General features: G+C 31.6%; 1 pseudogene; it reads right to left on the reverse strand.

The window, feature by feature from the left end:
- Positions 1 to 6154: 6154 nt before the first annotated feature.
- On the reverse strand, positions 6155 to 6397 carry LOC148206004 (polcalcin Phl p 7 pseudogene; annotated as a pseudogene).
- Positions 6398 to 8497: the final 2100 nt, after the last annotated feature.

Genomic DNA, 8497 nt, shown 5'->3' on the forward strand with positions numbered 1-8497 from the left:
GGAGGTGTCATGTGGACCTCCTGGGAATCCACCATCTTCACCTTCAGCTTCATCTTCATCTTCATCTTCATCTTCATCTTCACCTTCAGCTTCATGTTCTTCCTGACTAGAGTCATGCTGCTACTGAATATCCTCCTCTTCAACGTAATCATCCTGACCATGACCATGTTGTAATAACTCTTCCTGCTCCTCATAATCATGCTCATCAATAACGTTCACGCGATATTCTTCTACTCGTCTTCTACGAGCAGATGTCGTAGGTCGTCTTCTTTCATCACGTGAAGATGATGGCTCACCACGAGAGGATGAAGCCTCACCATGATAAGATAATGCACCTCTAGTTTTAACCATATCTATTAACCAATTATATTATTAACATATTATATACAAAAAAGTAATTAATTATGTAATAAAAAATATTCAAACAAATAATAAGTAATCAAAGAATATAAAATTCCAAAAAAATTACATATATAATAATTAAATAATTACAAATAAATCCAAAATAATATTTAACAAAATTTACGAATAATAATTATTATTTAATTCAATAAATAATTTAATAATTATTTCAATTGCATAAAAAATTAAAATAAAATTAAATACATAATAAATAATATATTACGAAAATAATAATATGTTCAAAAATAACAAATTCAACAAAATTTAACAAACAAATAAAATAATTCAAAATATATTAAAAGAAAACATTTTATTTAACAACTAACATAAAAAATTAAATTTATTATACTAACCTAATAAAAATAAAACCTAATAAAAAAATATATACTAACCTAATAAAAAAAATTAAAAAACCTATAGAAATAAAAACCTCGAAACGACATTTGAACTTCGGCAAGAACTAACGCACTTCCATGTGCGGTTAGTCTGAGTCGTTTTTATTATACTAACCTAATAAAAATAAAACCTAATAAAATAAATATATACTAACCTAATAAAAAAATTAAAAAACCTATAGAAATAAAAACCTAAAACGGCATTTGAACTCCGGCAAGAACTAACGCACTTCCAAATGCGGTTTCTCTGTCCACCTTTCCGCACTTCCAACTGCGGAAGTCTCTGACCGCAACTCCAACAGCGTTTAAGCAGCTTGCTCTCCGACAACCAACACGAACCGAATCTCCGGCAACCAGCACGAAGCGAACACCCAAGCACATGTATAGATTGTATGACAGCAAACAAAGCAGATGCATGAATGAAGGGTACTAACCTAGACGCCAGAAACACCTGAGATTTGTGAGAAAAACAACCACGAAGGAGGAATGCAAACAAAGCTTGGCACAAGAGGGAGGGCGGAGACAAAATAACAGTGGTAGAGGATACGGGAGAGAAGAATGACAGAGGAGGAGGACGGAGACAAAAAGAGGGAGGAGTGATTTAGAAAGGGGTGTAGGGTTTGAGTTTGAGATGCGGCAGAGTTAAAGTTTCAATATTAGTCAACTTTTTAAAAATCCAAAATATTCTCGTTGATTGTGATAAGGGTATACTTGGAATTAAAATATATATTGGAGGTGCAGGACAAAGGCAGTGAGGTATAACCAATTGTCAGAACCCTTAAAACCTCATGTTAGTGGAAGACACGTATAAGTGCAAGGGTTTCTGAAAATTAGAAAGTGAAAGACAGGTGTGAGCTGCAGAATTGACTATTGGTTTTGACGGTAGTTCATAAGCCAATTTTTCAAAATTCGTGCCACTTTTCTGCATGCACTCATCTTCAACCTTCTGAGTTCTTCATTTCCTCCTCCTTCTCTCTACAAATCTCATTCTTCTCTCTAAGAATTCTCATATTTTTCTTCTTCCAATCTGCAATCAGACCACGTTTGAGACTTCCTAGTGTCAAGAGCTTTCTTTTGCACCGATCAAGTTGCTGGTTTGAGCTGGTAAGTTCATTCCTCTCTCCGCATTGTTGTTTTCTATCATATGAAAACCAAGTTTCTGGTTTCATGAGTTTACCAACTTCTTCTATGAATTCCTGATAGTAATTCTAGTCTTTTGTTTGGTATAGTTTTGTAAATCGGGAAACTCTAGGTGCATAAGATTGGGTAGTGGTGAGCTTGATTCTGCAACCGTGAGTTCGGCTAAGCTTAAGAGGTAAGGGAAGCTTATATAATTTGATTAAGAGTATTGGTTTTGAATGGTTGTATGTTGGTTTGATTATTTGATGAATATGAAGTATTGGTGCTACTGTATGTTGTTTATATGAGTGGATGATTTATAACTGAGGTAGACTGGGTTGAGATAGAGTTTGATCGTAAATATGCAGTTTGTTGTATAATCCTGTGTTTGATACCGAGAGTCAATATTGACCGTTCGGTTTTCCTTTGAGTGTTCGGTCTAAACTAAATTCTTCTTTTGTAGTGAATTTAGTTAATGACCGATCGGTTTTATATTATTATTATTATTATTATTATTATTATTATATATATATATATATATATATATATATATATATAAATGAGCATTCGGTCTACGTATAGTCTCTCCTTTGCACTTCTTAAAACAGCTTCTTTAAGATATTCAATAATACCTAAATTCTTAAATATGATATTTATCCTTGTTGAAAATAAGTCATATGTAATTATGATTAGAATATATTCTTTCATTGAATAAGTTCTGTAGTGATCAGTCATAGACTAGGCACTCGGTTTAAGTGGTGTTCGGTCTTAAACCAAGCGCTCGGTCTCGTCTCAGTAATCTATCATTACCATTTTTAAAATAAGAGTGTTCGGCCAAACTCAATAGTGTTCGGTTTCTACGGTGCTCGGTCTCAGACTAGCACTCGGTCCTTTCAATGTTATGTCTTAAAACTAAAAACTAAGTATTATTAGTACTCAGCATCTTTCTATCTCTCGGTTTCTTCATAGTATTCAGTTTGTTATTAGTATTCGGTGTCAAACAGTATTCGGTCTCATTAAATGGTGTTCGGCCTAGAGTCTTAGTATTCGACCTAGGCTTTGTAGTGTTCGGTTTGAACTCTTAAGGGTCAATTCATTGAAGCGGATCAATTGGTAAATAGCGCTCGGTCATGTTAGTTTCTAAGGTGTGTTATTCCATTCGGACTTGTTCTATGATGACAAAGTGTGGTCTTATTTCACTTGAATATATTGATGATGAAGTATGATGGAATTTGAAATATGATACGAATTAAATAGTTTGGATATGAAAGAGTATTCTAGGGAGGAATATCTCAGAAATTGGTTATTGAATGATAAAGTATGAATGTGGTCAGCTAAGGTGGCATTTATCCTGATATTCTATGATTACTCATTCTCAAGTAGAGAGGAGTAAATCATGTGTGAGAATGGCAGGAGGTCCTAGTCCATAAGATTAAGATGGGCGATGTAAGAACGGACTAACCTCGGGTGGCAGCTGATGAAACATTCCAGCTACTATATCACCCGGGTGCAAAAACGTCGTAACTACACAAAATTCATACAGTCCGGACAGTCAGACTCAATGTGGTCGTTCATTGCATGCTTTAATGTGTGATTGGTGGATTGATTGAATTATGGAATTATATCAAATTGATATGAATTATATGTTGTATTGAATTAATTAAATTACATAAGCTTACCCTATTTTCCTGTCTTGTTTGTTTTGTCTTTCCTGTTGTCGTTTTCTGTTGCAATGATCATCCTAAGGATGTGAGCAGAAGGAGAAGAGTTGCTGGAAGAGGCTCTGGAAGAAGTGGAAGTTAAGACCGAACCATAGACTGATCGGTAGTGTTAGATAATGTGTTATGTATAACCGTTCGGTTTAGGCTGAGTTTTGGAAACCGTTCTGTCTAGACTTTGGCTTAGTAAAATTTTAAATTCTGAAGTATTATTGTAAGGTCGTTCAGCCATAATTGTACCCCCTTCTCGTTCAGAACTGAACTGTAATATTATTAATATGTGAATATTCTATAGTATGGTTTTATACTGTATTTTTGGGATGTTACATTTAATGATATCAGAACAGTTTTGTTCCTTAGAAATATTGTAGGTTATGAGTATACTATGTTTTTGTTCTGTACTCAGTGTTTGGTTAATTAGTGTTTTTTACTTTTTGGATTAAACTGATGGTTCTTTTTCTCTGTTAATCAGAGAAGATGGCTCCTAGACCTCCTCCTTCTATAACTGCCGATCGCAATCCATCTGACAACACCAGGTTGTTGGAATCAGTGATAGAGGCTCTACAGCAACAGAACGCTGCATTAGTCCAACAAAATACAGTGGCGTTACAAAGTTTGGAGACTGCTAGAGCAAATTCAGAGACAACCCAAAGGCAACTCATGGAAATAATATCCACAAATAGGAATACAACTACAACTAGACCATCATCTTCCACTTCTAATCATCAAACCGAGTGGAGCTTAGAGAGTTTTCTCCAACATCAATGAGTATTTATAATCTTGAAATTAATTACAATGAAATAAATTTAATTGGATCAATTGAGCTATGTCTTAATTTGAATGATTAAAAAAATACGTTGCATTTAATTCTTGAAATCAAATCTTGGAATTAATAAAATTGATTGGAGCAATTCATTTTTTTTTCCTAATTTGAATGATCCATAGAATATATTGCATTTAGTTCTTGAAATTTTGTTGGTATTTAATTTAACTAAATTTGTTTCCAGTATTTAATGTGATTGATTCACAATCTTCATCACTGGACCCCTTGAGTTGTTGGTTATCTACATGGACCTTGGATGAATGAATATATGTTTTAATGCTAAAATTATACAAAAATACAACAAACTTAGTAAAAATTAAATTATACTATATTTTTATTAAAAATTCTAAATACATAATTTACAAAAATAATAATTAACTGGAAAATACTGTTAAATCAAGAAATAAATAATAGAATGAGACATCAATATAGAGAATTGTCATAAGTTAATGAAGATATGTAGATCCTCAACACTTCGTTTTGGAGCATGAGCTCGGGTTCGAGAAGGCATCAATCAGGCTGCTTACTTGTATAAAATTCTAATTAATGGGGTGACTTCGCTAAATTAGGAAAGGATTTCTATATGGGCAAACTGATCCCCGTTAATGAGATCCCTGATCACTAATTTTTTTCTTATACATTTATTTTAAAATAAAAAATTATACAAAGTAAATTAAATATGTTTTTAATTTTTTAATTTTTACTTAATATTGAAATAGATTTTCTTCAAAACTTTAGACCAGTTTAATCATCAATTTTACAAATAAGTAGATTTAAACATTTTAACTAATTTTTTTATTAGATTTATTTAACGTTTTCAATATATTTTATTATATCATTTGTTTACACAGTTTGAAATGTCAAATAAATCAATAAAATTTATTTAAAAGAACTAAATTAATGTATTTTTAAAGTTTAGAAATTAAATTATACTATAAAGTTTTAAACAAAAATTATTGGTTTTTATTTAAATTAAGAAAACAAAAATATATTTAATCCTTTAAATAAAAATGTGTGACTTTTAATATATTTTTTTTTCCTCAGAGTATTTATTACTTTTTAGGTCACAAGGTGACAAAGACGGAGTTACTTCAACTTTTTTTAAAAAATAAGAAAATAATTTGAATAAAGAATTTGGAGTGGTGCATATCGAGCTTGAGTTACACTTCCTTCACAAAGCAACCAAAACTCTTAAATAAAACTTAAAAACAAATACTAATTTTACTTTAAATAGGTTTCATCTGATGTCATATCATTATTCCAGTTCGTGTGAAATTTGATGTTCTGAAACATGTTCATTCAAAAAACAAATTACTTTTATTTTTAGACTTAGCTCACACATTATAATTTTAAAATTACCATGTTAAACCATATAATCGAATGAAAACATTTTATAAGATACATATATCTCAAATGTAAAGCTAGTAATTAATGGGAGATGCTAAAATGACATATAGAAAAGTGATTTTTTGTTTATGAAAAATAAGAATACAACAAATTAAAAGGATGAAAAAGACTGGAGTTTTTCAAAACATTGTTAACATAAAGATGCTAAAATGATCATGTTACACCATATCCACCAAAATATTTTACAACAGATATGTCTCAAATTGAAAGCTATTAATTAATTGGAGATGCTAAAAGGATAGATAGAAACGTGATTTTACAAAAGAATAAGAATTGAAGAAATGAAAAGATTAGAGTTTCTTCAAAACTTCGTTCATCAAGTTAGGGTTTGCATCACGAAATTCAATCAACTCTTCCAACGTGATAGAACCATCACCGTCTGTATCAATCTCTTCCATTCGACGTTCAACTTCTTCCTGTGAGGTTAATCCCAATAGTTTGAGAGCCTCTGCAAACTCCGACAACGAGATCTTACCATCACCGTTCACATCAAACCGCTTAAAAACACGTGCACATTCATCTTCATCACCCATTCTTTTTTCTTCTTTGCGATGACCAAAACAACTAAATCTCTCTCATCTGAATAAACAATTGAAATGAGACGAGTGATAGATATATTTACACATTAGAAAACGAAAGGTGCCTCTGTCTATAGACTCGGTCTTCTTGCTTTCCTACATCATCGGATCACCCTTGGAGTTTCCACATGCACCCCAAAAGAAAATGTTTTCTCCATTTTACAACCAATTTTGTGTCATCATATTCATGTATGAGTTTAACCTTTATTACGTATTAATAGAAACACAGGCCGTTAATATGTCCACATTTGTTTGGGAAATAAAATTGTTAGAACATTATGTACTCTAAAATGCATTTTCCTACGTTAAAGATAAAATCATAAGAAAATTATGTATTGTTCTTTTCGAAAATCGTCTAGTAACTTATGAGGTGGGTGCACAGACTTTTAATATAAACGTTATATTTGTCTTTAAAGTAACTTATTAGGTCTCGTTCAAAACAATTTTAGTAAGGGCTTGTCGCTAGGAGGGGAGGAGAAATCCATAAATAAAAACTTTAATACTCAAGTCAATATAAGAATGAATGGATGATATGATATTAATAAATGGTATTGAGTAAGAAAAAAAGTATAGATTGAGGACTTTATGTGGCAGAAGGTATTTATACACCTTTTAATTCCATGATATAGGAAATATATTAAGAGGTTTTGTTAATATTTCTTTAAATAATAATTCAAGCATGACTATAATAACATATCTTTTTCAATATTTTAGGAGTTATTATTATTATAATGGATCCTATATTATTGGGTTCTTAGATGATATTGAGTCTGTTTTAAGGTTGATGATTTTGGCTCTGTTTTAAGGTCGAAGGATTTAGGTGAACGAATTTTATCATTTTTCATTAATTGTAATTTATGAATGGCAAGTGCATCCGAACATAGTGAAATGACATACTTGATAAAATATGCTTCATTAAAACCTTATTCAACAAAGAAATCCAATTTATTGATGCTTAGGTCAACACTTCCTCCAATGACTATACATTTCCCAATGGGTGTAGTCATTGTTCACCACATCAAAATATTCATGCCTACACCTCAAGCATCACCACACTACTATAAAATTGTCAATAAACAATATTTTTCTCTAATAAACAGCGCTCTTTAGAAGCTGTTGTTGTCTATTAATAGTTGTCAAGCTAGTTATAAACTAATCAAATAATCAATTCCTATTACCACAAAACAAACATGCTATAAAGAGACAAAAACATCTTTCTATATTTAAAGTATAGAAGAAAAGGGAAACAAATTAAGAGTGTAGAGTTTGATAAGGTGTTTGTTTCAAGTTAAGGTTTCGTATTCCTAGAAGTTAAATTAATGGGAATGTTACGATTGGAAAATTATCCCAAGGCAAATACGTTTGTTAGATTTTTATATTCCTAAAATACTTTTTAAATTCTACATTAATTGTAATAAAAAAAAATGGAGGTCATAATAGAGGTTACGTTACTTCCCATTCCGACCCTTCCCACTAGAATATGCTTAGGGGGGAATAAAACATATTTTAGACATGAGAATAAAACATATCGAAAAATATTTTTATAACCTTCCAACAAGCACAGTAGTATACATTTTCACTTTCACATTCCCAGGAATGCAAAAAGATTCTGTGAAAGAAACGCCTCCAAAGATGTTTCGGGTGGGAAAAACACATGTTTTCTTCCACAAGAATCATCGTACAAATAGAACAAATTAAAACAACACAATCAAATGGAATATAATGTGGAAAACTCCAAATCCAAAAAAAAAAACCACAATCATTGTTTAAAGACAACCAAAAAATAACATTCTGAAAATTCTTACAACGCATATTCATCTTCGTTTCACTTTGCTTCTTACTCCCTTTTCCTTCTACTTCTGATGTTGCTCCTTAGTAATACTGCCCACGAAGTTTGGTATCGCTTATACATGTGTTTTCTTCGCGGACTCTTTTCTATTGCATTTCCTTGACTAATCGAGGGCATCAGTTTTGGGATTGAGAATGCAATAATGCGAGAACGTGGGTTTGGAAAATAGAGTATAGGAAAATAAAGGGTTTGGGAGAAAAGAGGGA

The sequence above is a fragment of the Vigna umbellata genome, chromosome 1, assembly GCF_029865625.1.
Source record: "Vigna umbellata cultivar VRB3 chromosome 1, Vumbellata_1.0, whole genome shotgun sequence".
Classification (NCBI taxonomy): domain Eukaryota; kingdom Viridiplantae; phylum Streptophyta; class Magnoliopsida; order Fabales; family Fabaceae; genus Vigna; species Vigna umbellata.